Source organism: Athene noctua, chromosome 1 (genome assembly GCF_965140245.1).
Source record: "Athene noctua chromosome 1, bAthNoc1.hap1.1, whole genome shotgun sequence".
NCBI lineage: Eukaryota > Metazoa > Chordata > Aves > Strigiformes > Strigidae > Athene > Athene noctua.
This window is the reverse complement of record NC_134037.1, coordinates 64,427,335-64,446,552: the sequence shown is the minus strand read 5'-3', so window position 1 is coordinate 64,446,552 and position 19,218 is coordinate 64,427,335. Positions and strand designations below refer to the sequence as shown.

At 36.4% G+C, this 19,218-nt stretch overlaps 1 protein-coding gene across 11 annotated transcripts in view; it reads right to left on the bottom strand.

The window, feature by feature from the left end:
* Positions 1-19,218, bottom strand: part of EYA4 (EYA transcriptional coactivator and phosphatase 4) — a 158,539-nt gene that overhangs the window by 116,294 nt on the left and 23,027 nt on the right. Inside the window, exon 1 of one of the 11 annotated variants that reach the window (XM_074896358.1) lies at positions 18,968-18,991. The exons of the other annotated variants lie outside the window; for them this stretch is intronic. The gene's annotated coding sequence lies outside the window, so the exon portion shown is untranslated. Of the gene's footprint in view, positions 1-18,967; positions 18,992-19,218 lie in introns of those variants that run through there. 11 annotated transcript variants of the gene reach the window in all.

Below are 19,218 nucleotides of genomic sequence, written 5' to 3'. Positions count from 1 at the left end.
AATATAATTCCAAGAGGGGAAAAAAAAGGCAAAATGAAACAGATATTCTAGGTTGTCAGAAAACCTTGACAGTAAAAAAAAAAAAAAAAGTTACAAAGCAGCTGAAAATAAAGGGGTGTGTATATATATCTAATGCACAGACAAGTGATTTTCTACGTCTTATTGCTGCCTTTAACATAATATACTACTGAGCAGGTTAAATGCTAATCTTTCCTCTCTTTCTTAAAGAAGCCTTTAGCAAAGTTCTTTTCTACTCACCAGACTACACCTTCTCTGGCTTTCCTCAGCCATATGAGGAAAAAGAAGGTAAAATGTGGTGTATAGTTGGGTGCTCAGTGCTGCATCTTCCTATTTTCTTGAAGAATTACAAAGTGTTCCCTCTGGTGATTTAACACCATCACTTTACAGTGATACAGAAGATATTTTGAGGCATTATCATGGAGCTTTAAACACAATGGTGCTTACACTCCAACATAACTGCCACACAGGTAGGGAAAAATGCATTAATCGTATTGATTTGAGCCTGTGTATATCAATGGTGGATTTTGCCTACCATCTCCAGCTCCGTGTACTGGTGTTTTAAGAGAGCAGCAATTAATAATTTAGTAAATTCTACTATTATTCTGGATCAAAATGGATGTACATCATTAGTGTAACTGTGTATCAGAAAATATGCTGCGGTCACTAAACTAAGCTGGAGTAGGGCTGAAGTTGCTTTCTCCCAAACATACCTCCTTCACTCTTGATTCCGTCTATACTTGTGTCTTTCTGATGGAAAAGACTTCTCTCCACCAAGAAATGAGTGCAACTGAAAATACGCAGAGATTGAAAGTATGCAAAGACACAGGGAAAGTATGCAAAGACACAGGGAGAAGATCTAGAGAGCCCACAGCCACCCTGACTTCAAATGGATAATTGCTATTACTGCTGTGTCTTGCACAGAAACCATTTTATACTAATAACAGAAAAATCCAAACAGGGAGAGATGCCATATCTTAGTGGCTATATGCCACACCTTAGATACTACACCTGAGTGGCTTCTTGAACCAGTCAGAAGAGGACAACAGTTGCTGATGCTTGGTACCTCAGCTTGCTTCACTTGAATAAATTTGTTTTGTTACTAATTCCCTGCCCTTTTGAGGCAAGAGAGCAATGCTCACCAGTGACATCAAATAAGAGAGAGGAATGCTCACCAGTGCTATCAAACAATGCTCTTGCAGAAATGAGATATACAGCTGTTTTCCACCAGTTTACTGCCAGACCTATGTTCTCAAAAGAGGTGGAAGGGAAAGAGCAAAAACACTGGAGCAGGAAGGAGAAGCATTTGCTTCTGTAATTTTGCCCTGGGCTCTCAAACTTTTGTCTATTTAAAAAAGAACAGCTTATTTCACCTATGTGAGGAGCTTTCCATCTACTAAGGACATTGATTATAAATGCTTTTGACTGGCTTCCTGGAACTAATTTTATTTTAAGCTATATATAGTTATGGGAACACCACTGAAAAATAGACTGGCTTCTTACCGATCTAGCTTTGAATGACTTCCCTAAGTTTATCAATTCAGCAAATAAGTGAAATTCTCTTAGAACAAATTGTATCCTCACAGAATTGTACAAATTACCTCAATTCACCAGCAGGCCAAGAACTTCATAGATATTTACTAGTTTTGACATTTCATTTTACGGGCAAAACATAGTGCAGCACTGGTTACAAAGTGAAACAATTGTACATTTATATTTTGACGTAAGTATTTTTCCTTCAACATATATTTTTTCTTGCATCTGTTGAAATATAAAACCAGCATTTTCATCAACAGTCTTTCTGTTACTTATTTAGCAATGTTCTATGAAGGATCTAAACAACTGTTAATGAAGAGTTGGAAGTACGTTACATTAAGTTGCCACTGATAATCCAAAGACTTGAAAAATAAGGGCAAATATTTTTATTTCAGAATCTGCTAGTAAAATGCATGCTTCCAAAAATATATGCCACTTTGTAAGGGTAAACTTACAGAACCGTAAGCCTGAAAATTTAATTCAAGAACCACTATAGTTCTCTGGGAAATTTTCTTCCTAAAAATGTGTTTTCCAGTCAGGTTCTTTCCAAAAAAAACCTTGTCAGTTTTACAGGAGTTAGGTGAATAGGTAGGGCTTTTTCCCATTTTTTGCTCAGCTGGGAACTTAGGCAATGCTTCTCCATTACCACAGTCTGATTCTAAAGCTACTTTAATTCTTAATGCCTTAATCACTTGTGCTTATTAAATTATTTAAAATGTGCTCTGAACAACAAAGAGAAGAAGGATCTTCCTTTGCAGCTAATGAAGCAAAGGAAAGTTCTGGTTTCGCAGAACCTGTAGGGTTGAATGGGCAGCTGAGGAAAGATGCCCTTGAAAGTTTTCTTCTATGTCTTTTGCCTTCTTTTTCTACTTACAGAAGAGGGAAATAAAAAATGGATGAAATAGTAGCCATATGGTTATAAATTTCTTCCCAACAGAAAATCATTATTTCTCCTGGTTCTGTTCATTCATATGTCTCATCATTATCTTCATATTCAGTAATTCTTGCACCTCAAGATGTAGGCTATAAAATTGATGCTACAGCTCCAGGTTCATCACAGCATCACATGCCCTAAAGGTTGTACAGGGAATCTGCATCTTCTCTACAGTTACATGAACAGCTGTAAAACAGTTAGCAGGTAGAAATATCATGAAATGGGAGGAATCCAAAGCCCTTTCTTTGGTACCAGGTACATGAGCTACAAACTGTGATGTCTAGCAATGGATAAATTTCAACATGCAAAGAACGGGTCAGTAACCACATAGGGGTGGTACATGGGCATAGAAGGCAGACTGGTGATTGTGACAACTTTTTGAACAACCCGTTTTCCACAGGGCTGGAAAGTAGTGTCCGAACCCATACATTAACAGCTGCTAACCAGGGGAAGGATATACTCCACCTTACCTGCCAAAAATGTTCTTTAACAAGACTAAGCACAGAGATGGTAATGTTCAATCAGCAAGTGCTATCACCACTCACAGAGACCATCCCATGTTACCATACAGGGGTCTTGGGGTGGGTTTTTGTCACTCTCTTTTTAATATTTAACCCTTCTGCTCCCAGGCTAAGTTTCTCTTCTAAGAGAGTCGCTTTAGCAAGGCTTATGAAGTATTAAGCATTCTTCAAGAAAAAAGAAAAAAAACAAGCCTACAATGTTAAGATGTGTCTGTCCAAGCAATGCAATAGTTAAAAAGGCTATTAACTATGCACCCAAAAGACAGTTTGGAAGAAATGGTGCAACTATGAAATGAGAATAACCACAGAAGACCACAGAACAGCTTTTAAAAAAAATAAACGACTTTACCAAAATAAAAATCCAACTTTTTTCCATTAATCCAAAGATCCTTTTTGATATATGTGTTTTGTAATATTTTATTACATTGCCAAGTATAAAGAATACTTTCTGTTTCATGAATATAGAGACCAAGCTTCTTGATTCCTGTGCATTTTTCCTATTAAATACGCAACAGAGACCTCAAAGGAAACACTGGAACCTACCAGAATTCTCAGAAGTGACAAATAACATGCAAACTGCGGAGTTTATGTTGTTTGAATAACCTCCCAAAACTAGACACCAAACAAATCTTGAAATGTATTTGAATTTTATGTATATACAAATACTTAGGTGTGGTAAATATAATAAAATTTTTTATTTTGTAATTTGTAACATTTTTTTTTCCTTAGTAGAAAGGCAACAACACTAAATCAGCAATACATTATTACTACACATTATAGAAATTATCAAGGGTGAAATCAAATTTATTGCAGCTGTAACACTTCCAAAGGAGAACAGGAATCTGGGTCTGTGCCAAAGAACACACTTTGGGCAGTCGATCACATGATTTTCAAAATAACTAAATTATTTTTGTTGTAAAAATAAAAACTAAACCCCACTAAATATCAAAACCAAAGGGTACAAAAGTGATTTCCAGATTGAGAGGAAGGCTTTCTTTAATTTCTGTTACAGCTGCCATGGCATCTAGCTTTCTAACATGAAATGCAAATATACTTTCTAAAAATTACAACCCGTGTTTATTCAAAACAATGGGATTTAAGTGATGAATACTATAAATATGAAGCCTGATTCAGCTCATAGATGAATGCACTGTATCAAAACTTAAAATCATCTAAAGCAGCAGGAGACTTCCACAAAGCAGGAATAGCAGAAAAAACCTAGTTTGTCTTCTAATATCCACCCCCAGAATGTCCCAGGTGGGAGATTACAGCCCACATGCCAGTTACTCTTATGGGCCCCAATTCAGAAAAGCATACCTATTCAGGAAAGCACTTAATTAAGGACATGCTTATATGCTTTTCTGAATCAGGTCCATGGTACCATAGGAAATGGGTATAACAGACATGAAATGCATGACTAAAAGTACTGAGAACGTAGTTCCATAGCATAAGCTTTCATTTATGTACTTCTGTATTTTTAAGATATGATGCACTGCTTAAAACATAGAACAGCTAACCAAAAGGACACCTGAGTATAACCACATCCCAGGACCCATTCAGTATCTCACATGCCTACTCCACTGCAAAAAGTGCTGCAAAAGGTGCAGAGTACCACTTTTTTTTTTTTTTATTTTTATTTTCCAGCAGCTGAGCAGCTTTGGGCATATCGATATAATGGGGATAAATGGCAGGTGGCCAAAGAGCTATTTGTCACAGTGGTTTGGAGCTACTGACACATACCTAGTTAGTCAGCCAGAAGAGGAAGCAAGAAAGGAAAGAACTCTCTAGACGTTAATCATGCACAGGAAAGATGACTTCAGGAAGGTCATTCCTTCTTTTTCACTAGTAGCACTGCAGAACAAAAATTTAGTATTTTCCCTTCCATTCAATGATGGTTTCTATGAGAAATCTGAAGCTGAAAAGGAAGGTGGCCACCAGCAAGCAAGGTTGCCCAGCGGCTGCTCTGAGCAAAGCAGGAAGCTGACAGGGCACACACGAGCCAGATGGATCAAGAGCCTCTGGCAAGGTCTGAAAAATGCTGAGTTTTGATATGCTGTCATATCTGCATGTGATTATCAGCCAGCAGGAAAACCCTGCGGTCTGCACTGGAGAAAACCATGCCTAAGAATGGCAATTATGCATATGTATGGGAATACCAGACCCCTTATTTGGTTTCAGATAACTGTTTTGCTAGAAAAGGTTACTTTTCCCACCTAGTTCATGTTGATTTTCTATCACTTAAAAATAATACTAAGATGAATAAAAGTATATAATAGCAGAACCATTCAGAACAACACAGTGGGAACGACAAAGTTTAAAAATACTCTGTTGCCCATAAGATCTTTGATCAAAGAGATAAAGGCTAGATTTGGAATCTCCCTCACTGTGAGATAGCTATCATTTTAATATAGGGAAATGAAATTAAAAGCTGCAGATTCATTCCTTGGTATTTTTAATTAACACTGGCAATCAGCAGAAACTTTAGGAAGTACCAGTAAATCTAAACTTTGGATTTAACAAACCAGAAGCTACAAAAACTCTTATAACATTACTAACATATTTTGCAATTAGCCAGTCTGTCAAAATGCAGAGGGTTTTGTGTGATTCAATTATAGAGTTATTAAATGTAGTTCTGGGAAATAATCTTGAAAGCTAAAACAGCCAGGCTAATGAGATACTATTTTCTACTTACACTTACTAAAACATGACATAATGCAATTGAACCAATGGAATAGTTTTCTAATTGGCAGCATTTATAATCTGAGAACCTCCTCGTCAGTCCAACCCTATGTAATGCAGAGGTGTATACAACCTGAGTGTACTAATGGGGCTGCAGAATTTCAGGGAGGGAAGCAAGGTTCTTTTTAAGTTGCAGCAACATAACAAGTAAGTGGGACAGAGATGGCAGAAGGCTGCAAATTCTGCATACCAATTAATGCATTGCTACCATAGACTGACTTACAGTTTCCAAAGGCTTTCCTTTTCATCACTGAAGGATCTCTAAGGCATCATGTATCAAATCACAAACCCATGCAATCTCACAGTGGTTCCTTTACTGTGTGCTTTTAGTATGCCAAATAAGGATACAGGAGTTTCTCTTCTTTAAGTATGAAGACAAAATACTCTATTGTGGTGTCATGCTTTAACCTCAGCCAACAACTAAGCACCACACAGCCGCTTGCTCACTCCCCCCTGGGGGGATGGGGGAGAGAATCGGAGGATAAAAGTGAGAAAATTCGTGGATTCAGATAAAGACAGTTTAATAGGGAAAGCAAAAGCCATGCACGCAAGCAAAGCAAAACAAGATATTCAGTCACCGCTCGCCACCAACAGGCAGGTGCTCAGCCATCCCCAGTAAAGCAGGGCTACATCACACATAACAGTACTTGGGAAGACAAACGCCATCACTCCGAACGTCCTCCCCTTACTTCTTCTTTCCCCAGCTTTATATGCTGAGCATGACGTCATATGGTATGGAGTATCTCTTTGGTCAGGTGGTCAGTGAGGAGCAGAAAAGGCCTTGACTCCAGGTAAGCACTGCTCAGCAGTCATGAAAACATCCCTGTGTTACCCACACTGTTTCCAGCAGAAATCCAAAACACAGTCCATACTAGCTACTATGAAGAAAATTAACTCTATCCCAGCCAAAACCAGCACAAATGGGCTGTTTCTTTCCACAGCCCTCAAAACCCATCACCTCCTATAGCCATACTACTACATACAAACACTCTACAGAATTAGCTCGGTTGGATTTTATTTTTTCTTTATGATTCTCTAATTCATTCTTTGCATCAGTTTCTCTTATAGCAAATATACATACATAGCAGGAATTTACAGATATATGCTAGGCACACACACCCACACCATTACAACTCAAACAAGCTCAATCAAATCTCCAAAAGTTTGCCAGATTTTCTCTCATCCTTAGACAAAATTTGCTCCAAGGTCAAACATTTCCAGTATGAACTATAAAATACCAGTACATAAAGTGCATACTCCCGTTCCACTGCATAATATAGTGGAGGGTCTGTAGGCTTGTTTTGGTTACCATGTATTTTGTTTCTTTGTTTACTGTTGTTTTGGGAGCCAAGAATTTTCAGCTGAATTAGCAGTTTACTAGCTTACCAAAATTCAATATTTAAAGTATTAACATATTTCAGTATTTAAACAGTAACTTTTTTTGCTGGAGATATAATAGGTGTATAAACTGATTCATAAAAAAAATGTCTAACTATTTCCACTAAATTTTATACCTTCAATTATTTACACTGACAGCAAGTGTGAAAAGTGTATTTCTTCATATGATACGGGGAGTTTTTAATCATCAAACCAGCTCTTCCTCTGCATACAAGCAAACAAATGTTAAGTCACATGTAAATGGAGCAGACGATTCCAAGAAAGGGCAGGATCTGCTGTAAAACTGTGGTGGTCCTAATTTTAATCTATCATTTCTTTCCTTTACAGAGAGTTTGCAATTTACTGAAGCCCCAGGGAAGCAATAACTCTTAAGCCAAAAAGTAATACTGGTCTTAGGCACTTAGGCTGCTATTCAATATATACAGTAATAACATTTTAATAAAGATGACTGCAACTATTGAAAAGAGTCTACTGTCATATAAATGGGGGAGACCTTTAACTGATGGCAGAAAATTGTATATAACATTTCTTTCTAAAGCCACACAATCATTGCAAATTGGATGTGTTGCATAATAAGTTGGATAGTTTTAAATTCTGAAAGTTTAATGATTTAAAATGTTCAATACTATATTAGGCAGTATAAAATAGTTTATATTATATACATATTATAAATATAATGACGACCATTGTTGTCACAATTAGAAGACCTCTTCTGGCATAATGTTATACTTCCCACTTAATATGCATTTCCCACTAACGATAAATGTTTGTTTTGCTCATATTCAATACATGTAAAGACTTAGTCATTTATCTATAATTATAAAAAGAGGGGACTGTACATTTGAATAAAATGTAAGTCTTTAGAGTATCTAAATGTTGCCAAAATTCAAGGACTTGATTCTTTATGAGGGCAGAAAATGGATGTCATGATCTACTGGAATTATACTATAAATCTCTTGGTAGTAGACAGATGTTGGATGTTATTCAAAATGTACTGACTGGGGACAGGATCCAGGATATGCAGGCGTACAATGAGACTACTAATGAACCTTAGACTGCTATTCATCATAAACTAGATTCTGGAAAAATTTTTGCCTTCTCCCAAAAGATTTACTCAGATTCATTTCAAGCAAAGTGAGCTTGTACTGAACAAAGAAAAAAAAAAAAAAAAAAGGAAAAACACAACATCCCCACCAGCCTAAATGCTTTACTAAAGAAATTACATTTTTTATTCTACGTACATGACTTTATACTATTCTCTTAAGGTGGATGGGGATAGTAAGACAGTTGGCTGGAGTAGACACAGTATCTCCCATGCTTTCTTATTATATTACCTGCAACAGAACCCTTTAATGCTAGTTGTGCCATGGTGACTTACATTTCTCTGCACCAAAAGGACACATTGACTTTGTTACATGTCACTTGTGTGGGTACTGGGTAGAGCAAGCACAGCAGTTATCTCTTGTGTTCTAGTACTTTCTGCCATTAAAATAATGTGTAATTAAAAGCTTCCTTCAAGTAACTAAGAGAAGTACAACAAGCACAAAAAAGCTGAAAGAGGGTTTCAAGCCCACATGGAATCTACCCAGTTATGTATCTTTGCAGTTGAAAACACTGCCAAATACTACACACTGTACAATACCTATATTACACTTCATTACACTTTTAGTATTCACTCTTTATTAATGCAGAATAGTCTTGTCAGCTCCAGAAGTGAGAGAATAATTTGTTCCATCAATTTCTTTCCATTTGGAATGCAGCTACAGTTTGTCTTTATTTCTAAGATGAATCTTTTCTCCATTTCCCCCCTTTAATCTGACATCATTAAGTTTATGATTTACAGAGCATTATAACCTCACATGATGTACGATATGATGTCAAAAGGGAAGCCCTGGGAATGAACCCAAGTTCCAGTGGAGCTCATGGATGTCAAATTCACAAGCATACCTCAGTTTGGCCTTAGGTAATTCACTCATAGGGTTTCTCTAATTTAAATGGAGACATTTTCTGCTGGGAAAGCAGAAAAGTCACACATGCAGGTTTACCAGGTTACATTACTAATATTTATAGATAAGAAGACAGCTTAGTCTTTTCCGCAGCTGGACTAAGCTTAGTGTAGACCAAGAAATGTAAGACAATAGCAGAAACATGGTTTTGGTCTTCACATCACAGCAACTTCTTTATGTAGCCAAACGCAAAGGCCTCATCTCTGTATCAGTAGCCATAACACAGACAAGATTACTGCAGACATCTTCATCGCCATCATAAAAAATCTTATTCTTACAGACAGATTTACACACAGACCTTTGTTGCCTGTTTTGTACTGTAGCATCTGCTAAAGACCGTTTTCCATACCCAAATTTCAAAGGAAAATATTATGCCCCCCTGAGATAGAAGAGTCTTATAAACTACCAGGAAGGATAGAGAGAAAAAAAAAAAAAGCCAGCTGCAGATTTTCCCTGCACAATCTAATGTCTATGCCTCTAATGAGCTTCAAGACTTTTATAATGGTCTGATTGTCCGAGATAAATTTTTTGTTAATATTAAGCTCAAAAGCTGCCACTGAGCAGCAGCAGCAGAATAGCAGGGACTGATACTACCATACCCTTCCAGCAATCAGTAGTAAATGATGGGCGACTACTGGGAACAGACCAGGTTTGCTCCAAACATCAGAGGATGTTCCATGAGCTCCCCCTAGACAACATTTATTTAATTTTTCAAGTAGTACTCAGTCATGGCACTTCGATGTTTTGTTACAGCAGCACCACTGAAAAGTATAAAATGTGAAAATTAAACACAGTAGCTTAGCGAATCCAAGAGCCAAGGGCCGTGTCTGTATTATTCACCCCAGCAGGCAGCCATGCTGCATTTCATATATCTACGTTATTGTATATACTTGGACAAAGTATCCTCACAGCCGTCATTTACACATTTGATTACTCTTTTCCCCCATGGATGCTATTTTCCATCTTTTACTCTCTTTCAGCATTAAGAATTTGCAAGAAAATCACCCATGACCTATACATTCCTATGTATACTCTCAATTGAAAATTTCCTCAGTGAAAATGTAAATCTTTTAAAAGAACTGAGCTAGGTACTACAGATGGTATGAGTATTATATGTTAAAAAAAATAGAGGGTTCACCTTTCATGTGTGTAACTTTGCAGTGTTTTATGTCTCAATGTAATTAATGAAGAAAAAACATTGTGTCTTAAAGTACAGAATATAGAATGTCATATGCAAATGGAGTATGGATAACACTTTATACACCTCCTGTATGTTGAGAAAAATACTCCACATAAACCTGTCAATGCTAGTGTCATTCTTCTGCACTTTAGACATTGTTTCTTATCAATCCAGTGCAATCTTTCTCTTTAGAGGAATTAACATACACTTGCTACTAGAGCCTTGCTACTAAAGAGAAGCTGAGAAAAAGTTACAGCAATTGAAAACTGTCATAGTATTTCTGTAAAATAAGCAACCTTGTTGGTGTTTTCCATTTTAGCTAAGAGTTACAGGACAGCCTTGCCTAGAAAGAATTTGAAGATTACCGTGCTTAAGCAGTGATGGCTTCAGTTAAATCCTTCCAGTCCAAGGGAACAGGTAACTAGTGCTGCATAGACATAGAAAGGAAACCATGAAAACCATGCACAGCTAAAACTCGCAAACTGAGTCTCTTCATTTGAACAATAGCTTAAAATACTACTCATGAAAAAAAAAAGAAATTTTACTGTATTTTCTTCTTCTCACTAACCAGGGAATGGTTCAACTGGAAGAAGACAAAGAAAGTCTGCCGGAAGGATACTCCAAAAAGGGAAATGTCAATTTCCACAGAATAATAAAGCACAGATTTCTTGGGTTTACCAGCCATGTAATCTTTCTTTCTTTCTTTCTTTCTTTCTTTCTTTCTTTCTTTCTTTCTTTCTTTCTTTCTTTCTTTCTTTCTTCTTTCTTTCTTTCTTTCTTTCTTTCTTCTCTCTCTTTCTCTCTCTCTTTCTTTCTCTCTTTCTTTCTTTCTCTTTCTTTCTTTCTCTCTTTCTTTCTCTCTTTCTTTCTTTCTCTTCTTTCTTTCTCTCTTTCTTTCTCTTTCTTTCTTTCTTTCTCTTTCTTCTTCCTTTCTTTTTCTTTCTTTCTTTCTTTCTTTCTTTCTTTCTTTCTTTCTTTCTTTCTTTCTTTCTTTCTTTCTTTCTTTCTTTCTTCTTTCTTTCTTTCCTTCCTTCTTTCTTTCTCTCTTTCTCCCTTTCTTTCTCCCTTCCTTCCTCCCTTCCTTCCTTCCTTCCTTCCTTCCTTCCTTCCTTCCTTCCTTCCTTCCTTCCTTCCTCCCTCCCTCCCTCCCTTCCTCCCTTCCTCCCTTCCTCCCTTCCTTCCTTCCTTCCTTCCTTCCTTCCTTCCTTCCTTCCTTCCTTCCTTCCTTCCTTCCTTCCCTCCTTTCCTTCCTTCCCTCCTTTCCTTCCTTCTGGAAATCAGAGGAGGACAGCACTAGTAGGTCAGCTCCTGCTCTTAGCACATGCTGGATGGATTTCTGTAACTGGTGATTTTAAAGAAGCCATGCTCCAGCCCTTTTACAACCAGACAGCATCCTTCCTCTTCGGTGCACATTGTGTTAGGTGAACCCAGAGAGCAAAGAACTGCCCTGGGATAATTACAGTTACTTGTTAGCTCCATACTCTTTCAGGTAAACTGGGAGAATCTTGCAGCATGATTTGCAGATCCACAATCAGGTCATGCCCGCAGCACTAGTATTATTGCAAGTTCAGTTATAAATGGAAGTATATTTAGACATAAAATTTTACAGAGGTCTTTTTGATGAACAGTAAGCTCTTCATAAACATGAGAAATCTGTTTATCTGTGAAGGAATATGTAGTACAAGCTCACTGACCATTACAGTATTTTTATCATCATGTATTTTAGCATGTAGACCACACCAAGATTTCCTTGTCTGATTAAATATGCAATTTTCCATACATCAGAGAAGATGAAAGTAGCAGTTAGTATGATCTAAACATACTTCTTTTTCTTCTGTCTTTTTTAAGTGCTCACTTAAACTCTGTGCAGAGTAGCTCTGCTTGACACACTACTGAAAGGCTTTCAACAACTGGTGAATGTTACAGATGCAAGACGCAGAAACAATTGTTAGGATCAGGCTCTATATACTTACTCAATTTTTGTAGACATAAAAAAGAAACATCATCAGGCTAACTACAGCTGCATGACTACAGAATGTGTAAGAAGCCAATATTCTAAATAATTCTAAGTCTTCTTTTACCAATACGCAATCATTTAGATAAAAATATAAAACAGATCTGTAGACTTCCCAAATCTATCAACTGCAGACAAATAAGTCACTTCTTCAAACCTGATTATGGCAGGATGTCCTGTTAGGCAATTATTCAGTCTTAGTTATCACAGCTCAACACCAGGACTTTCAACAGAACTCTTTATAAGTTTAATGTCCAAAACAGAAGACAACCAACAGCATCAGAAAAGCAGATGAAGTGTACCATTATTATTGTAATACATCTGCTACCATAGGCATATTCTAAAATAGAGTTTAAATTACATGAACCTAGAGATTTTCAGTAAATAGTTCAGGATAAGGTTCTCAAAATGTTAGTTAATTCTACCCTGTTTAAATTAAAATTATGTATTATTTCAACAGGGAAAGTTCAGGCCAATGTTGAGTCTTTAGGGAAATCTTATCAGTATGTGTTTGCTTTTGTCAAAGTTAAGTACTATTGAACTCTAGTACTAACAAGAAGGAACTGAACAGTTTATGAACATTCAATGAACAATGCATCGCATAACTGTCCTTCCTCCTACAAAAACTATTTCTTCTATTGCTAATTTCATTTTGCAGTTATCTCCAGCTTAAATTTAGCACCTTGCAAGAAAAATTTAAAAACTTCCTTCAATTAATTAAACTCTGGATTCCCTGACTTAAAAACAAGTCATGCACAAAACTCAGTATGGTATCAACTCCTTGGAAGCCTATGATTTTCAGCTGTGATACCCTGAAGAGTATGGTTTAAGTTGTCATTTACCACATTTATTAATAAACACATAAATGCATTTTATTTGAAATAATAAACTGATAATATGAGGGCCCTTGCACCTTCAAAGCTATGGGAGAAGTGTATAAATTTAATTTCATTGTTATGAATCTTCTAGATACAGGTGCCACATTACAGAGGCTATAGGTTAATCCTTACTTTTATAATGAAATACTAAAAAAACATGAAAACTCATTATCAAATCTATTTAACTTGGGCAATGAATCCAAGAACATGATAGACAAGCAGTTAAGATAACAGGATAAAGAGCAGGATGTCCGGATGTCCATAGCCCATCAAAGCTCTAGCACCATTACAACTACGTAGAAGAGAATGCACAGAGACAGAAATAAACAAATACAGCTCTTAAGATTATTTAGCATAAACTAAACATGTGAATGCACTAATAACTGGTGCTTGAGTTTAGGCTGAGTAATTAATCACTTGAAAAGTAGATAGCAGATATTAAATAGAAGATGATAACCAGTAGCTCAATGTATGACTCTGTACAAGAAACTGATTAAATGTATATAAAGGGAAACTATGGTTGGATTCAAGCTCCTGAACAGTTAGACCCCTGCATATAAGATCTGACTGACAGCACACAGCATTCATTCTATCTGCTGTATTCCCCTGAGAACAGAGACTCCTGTGCCCGCTGCACTGAAGGCTGAGTGAATCTGATTCCTGAAATAAGTGAGATGGCAACCAGCAGGTAAGAGAGTAAAATTCAGATACCCATAAGGGGTCAGGGTCACTCAAAGCCTATACCTGCCAGGCTGTTTAAATAAATACAATTAACAGGGGGGTGATGTGAAACACAGGATAACAAGAAAACCAACTGTTAAATGTAGAAAACATTGCTCCCTCTTATGGTAAAACCCACTGAAAGGATAGACATACTCCACAGATTTCACTGCCAATTGTTTTTATTTCATTGTTTCAAAAATTAATATCAAGTTTACTTCACATCTGAAAAAAAAAAAAAAAAAAAAGCTAAAAAGGAGGAGAGGAAATGACATTCCAGTCAAGCAAAATGCCTGAACTGCTGGAAAGAAACAAGATGCACTCAAGGCACAGGCTACTGGAAGAATTTTAACAGCAGAGTAAGAATCTTTCAATGAGTGGAAAGAAGAGCAAGCAGAGGTTTTTATAACTGCTTGAGAGACACTATTAGGATCACCATTTAGTGAACAAGTTCTTTCTCACATTTAATCCTACCTGGGCTGATAAATGCACAAATCCTTTTCACTCAGAGACAGTAAAAAGAATTCCTAAAAATGGTTTAAGTACACATTACTCAGATTAACAGCAGATTCTCTTCCTTTTGATGATACCTAATTCTAACTTCAGCAGGTGCTTTCACAATGAGGAAAGTAACCCCCCCACATAATCTCCATTAGCATTAAAAAAACATGTCAGTGGCCCTTGGAAAGTAGTATCTTATAAATTCTTTCAGAAATTGGTCAGAAAAGCTGCACAGCATACTGAGCATGCTAAAAGTATTACATTAGTAATACATATATAATACCTTAATATGTTGGGCCTTGTCACACTGCTATTTTTATTCCTGGTAAACAATTTTTTTAAAAAATATTGTAATGTTTCTATTTGCTGTAAAGATTTGTTTTTTCCAGTGCATACCAGTCATAATTCATACTATAAAGAACATCTGAACATAAGATTGTTCAGTTTTCTGTATACAGCTTTTTTTTTTTCACTACAGGAAAGCACATTAAACTTTTCAGATTACAATTTATATCAGACACAGAAAGATACAACTCTACCATTGTCAGCAAAAGAACACACTTGCATCAACCGGTAAGTCCATTTGCGACTCAGAGTTATTCAAAGGCACCTGTACAAACCACTATGCTTTTCTTTCCTCACTTTTTTTTCGTCTTTTTTGGTTTTGCTTTTATCAATGTATCTGGAAAATGGGAAAACCTATTGACTCCACTGAACCAGAAAAATTTTAATATAGGTGGCCTAGCTAAATTTTCTGTAAAAAGCCCTTCAATTTCAAGTACAGGTTCTTAAACACCACAGGACTATAGATCGTTTCAGAGCATTTCTCAGTCCCGTTGTTAGTTGACAAATGACAAATACCCATCTTATTACTGGCTTTGTTCAACAACATTCTGGTCTGGTTTTGCCTTAAATATCATAAAACCAGTGTCAGGATGAGGCTAACATATATACACAAAGAAAGAGATATGATAAACTAGGTTTGTTACCACATTTAAGGAAAGGCTTGTTCAGTCAGCTCTGGTCTTGGCTGAAATGCACTTAGTTCTCACCTAGATATTGCGTTTGTAAGAGTAACACTCCAGCAAAAAACTCTGGTCTCTCAGCTGCAAAGCTGCTTCATTATTTGGGTTGGTGAACCTCTTGGACTAAAGCATGATCTCTACTGAAGTACAAGTGCTCACACATGGCAAAACAGGCCACAGCAACAATATTCTCATGTCATCAAGTAGTGTTTTCGGGAGCATGGCGGATGAACCAATCTTAAATCAAATTCTTTTACTCATTAATAAATAACAAAATAAGCAACACAAGTTTTGCATTGGTCCTTCAATGGGATCCTCTGGGACAAGTTCTGCTTTAACTTGCATTATGGCAAAACTATTTCCATTCACTGTAGCCATAATATTTCAACACCTTTAACTTTTTCTCCTTTAAGCTGCTGGATATTTAACTTAATATAAAAGAGGACAAGGATGTGACTCTGCATTAATGAGTCTCAATGTGTTTCAGACATACTTTGTAAAATATGAAATTAGATTCTTCATCTAGTGTCATTTTATTAATGAAAAATGTGACACTTCTCCCTGTCATTCTTCACTTTTTTAATGCAAGTTGACGTGCAAGTCAACCAGTCAGATACTGAGGTAGAGCTCAGAGAAAAGTTACTACAGGGAGAAGAAAGAAACCTTGGCTGTTATATGATGCTGAACAAATATTAGCCATAGCCACAATTCATTCAGAAGTATCTGCTAATAAAATATTTCTGAAATTATTGCTTTTAATTTTATGCTGTATTTCCAAGTCTTTTCCAGAAAAGTATTTAAGGACATGCCTAACTTAAAGCACCTGAGAAAACCCATTGCTTTCACTAAGCTTAATCACATCCCTTACATCCTACACATTCTTCAGCACACTGCTGCACCAGGACTTTTTACAATAATTAAATGAGAATAAACCAAATATATGTTCAGTGTAATCCATACTTTTCATGTGAAAATGTAGACACAGTCATTTAATAGATGTGAAAGTACTAAGCTTTTAGCCTTACAAAATGAAAAGGTTAAAGAAGATTGATTCACTGCCATATTGTCAAATATTTTGTGTGCATTACAGAACTCTGATCCATTTTTACTGAAGAAGGGAGTACTTCTGGACATGTTAACATCACCTGATACTGTCAAAATCAGAAGCCTAACCTCATGTACAATACTGTCCCAAAGAAATTATTATATTTACATTTTGTATTCACAGACAGTACTGATACGGACATCCTTGGAAATTTTGAGAGTAATTGTAAATTAAAATAAAGTATTTGAAGAAATTAAAATACAGCATTTATAAATTCAACATTTTAAATGCTTGAACAAGTATCATATCTTACAAGCAAAATCCATCTGCAGAGCTTGAAATGTGTCTATCAGATTCTGATGATTTAATATAAAGAAGCACCATTTATAGGGAGACGCAATACTTTTATTAGACTGTCTCATATGTTCTAAATCTTATGTATAGATGCATATATACAAACCTTTACTTAGGTGAATAAGCCTTGTTGAAGCTCCAAAGAAGGTCTAAGTTGGCCCAGTTTTCAGGCCTTGAAAAGAAGTTTTTGTAGCTGCAATTTTTTTCCATTTCTTTTCTAGTGGTATTATCTGTTATAATAGAAGTCACCCCTGATATTCCTATAGCATCAGAACTATAATATCACTGTTAATATAGAATTCATGCTCCAGGAACCCTAGAGCTCTCTGTGCAGAAGATGGTATCTAGTTTGAGGGAAGTTCGTATAGCTTATGGAAGCAGCAATTTTTCCAAGTAGTTTTATCCCTAAAATTCCAGTCTGGGGCCTCTCTGAAGCCAGGAATACCAGTCATTACAAACTATATAGTAGCTATGTGTCAGTCCTTGTCAGCGCTCCAAGGACAGTATGTGACAACAGAACATATTTCTTTTATTGGTTTGCCTTGTTATTAAACACAGCCCATATAATGCCTTTCCATTTAAACCTCTGATACTGACTTAGTAACATCTTTCAGGAGACAGGTGGAGAGCTGAACCAGAGGAGACATGACAGTGCCAATGTTTGTTTGCCAACCCCTCTTCTCACCCCATCTTGCAAGGTTACAAGCCATGGATGTTATTCTGTCACATTCTGTCCAATGCTTTTTTAAGAGATTGTCTATTTAGCTTTTAAAGAAAAGAATTTTAAAAATAAAGAATTTTAATTAACTCAGCAAGAAATGCACATTTCTATTACATGTGTGTTAACAGCGAACGTTTGTATCTTTGACCAATGCCAAACTGTATTTTGCAATGATATGCAATGCATACGAAACACGAATCAGCTCAACTTATTCTGCGTGTCAAAAATGAATTAATGTGCTTCTGAGTGTTGTCTCATTTGTTCTGTCCCGTTTGGTAAATGAGAAAAATAAAACACATATACAACTACTAATGTAGTTTGGAAAGAGCACCTTCAAATTTAGCACTGGTGTATAATGGTATAGAAATGATAGAATGCTGAAGTGGTAGTGGGCAAAGTAATTAGAAAAACAGTATGTGTTTGCAGAGGTTGTTAATCCATATGTAAAGGTCTTGCAGTAGGGAGAGAACAACAAGGACGTTTTTACCTCAAATTCTTATTAGATTACAGACAAGGAATTACGGTATTACACTTTATTCTTGATACAGTGCAATTTAAAGTGGGTGATAATTTTGGATTGTCTCTCTTTCCCGATTACTGTGTCTACAGAAAGGGGGTAATAAAATACCTAAGCGACTCTCAAAAATGCTCTGAAGTATACATTGGAAAAGATACACCGGTTTTCTTTTACTTCAGCTGACTTCAAGATATGGCATTTTTCTTCAATGATTGCTTTTAATTAAAAGCAAATAATCTTTCATTAAGGCAACTATTTTTTGCTTGCTAAATGCTTTATTTCTTCAGAAGGCACTTGCTTACTGATATTTAATATAGTTAATTGCTCTCATAACAGTGAAATATTTGCGAATACTGCCAGCATTTCATGGCCAGAAGCTAGATTAGATAACTTCCAGAGGTCTCTATCAGCCAGCATTGCTAATTTGACAAGATGAATTGCCTGTAATATTCCAAGTCTTACAAAAATTGATATCACAAGATAAGAATGACAACATGCTACATTGCAATATAGAACAGTCTTCTAAAGTACGACTGACATTTAAAACTCAGTAAAAAGAGTTTAAACTATTTTTCATTTCACTGAAATGAGCTTCAGCTGAAGTTCCCAGGCTGCCCACCCTAGAGCGGGGAAGACTAAATGCTGCAGGCGCAGGGCTCATACAACACAGAAGTAGCTACAGCTGAAAACTGATCTGCAAGGGGATCACATCTGACACCTTCACAGGTTAAAACAAAACAAAAACAGGGAAACAACACTGTCCGAAAAAGTTGCCAGGGATTGTCCAGCTGCAAGTAGGACATAAATGGAATTAACAGATCTGATACTCTGTATAATCTGATGAAAAACAAATTACTTACCCAGGGCACAGTGGAGATGATTGTCCAAACATCACAAAAATGAAAACCTGTTCGTTCAGGTTTAGCCTCACATCTGCTAGTGTCCTATCCTACAGCACTGCAATCTATTGTTTAATTCTAGGTTAAAATGAAGTAATCTAAATATGCACACTGTTATATAAAAGGGCCAGGGGATGAAATTACACCAGTTTCTAACAAGGCCATTTGAAATCCTAAACTAGCAAGTTAGCAGCCAAATTATTTTTCTTCTA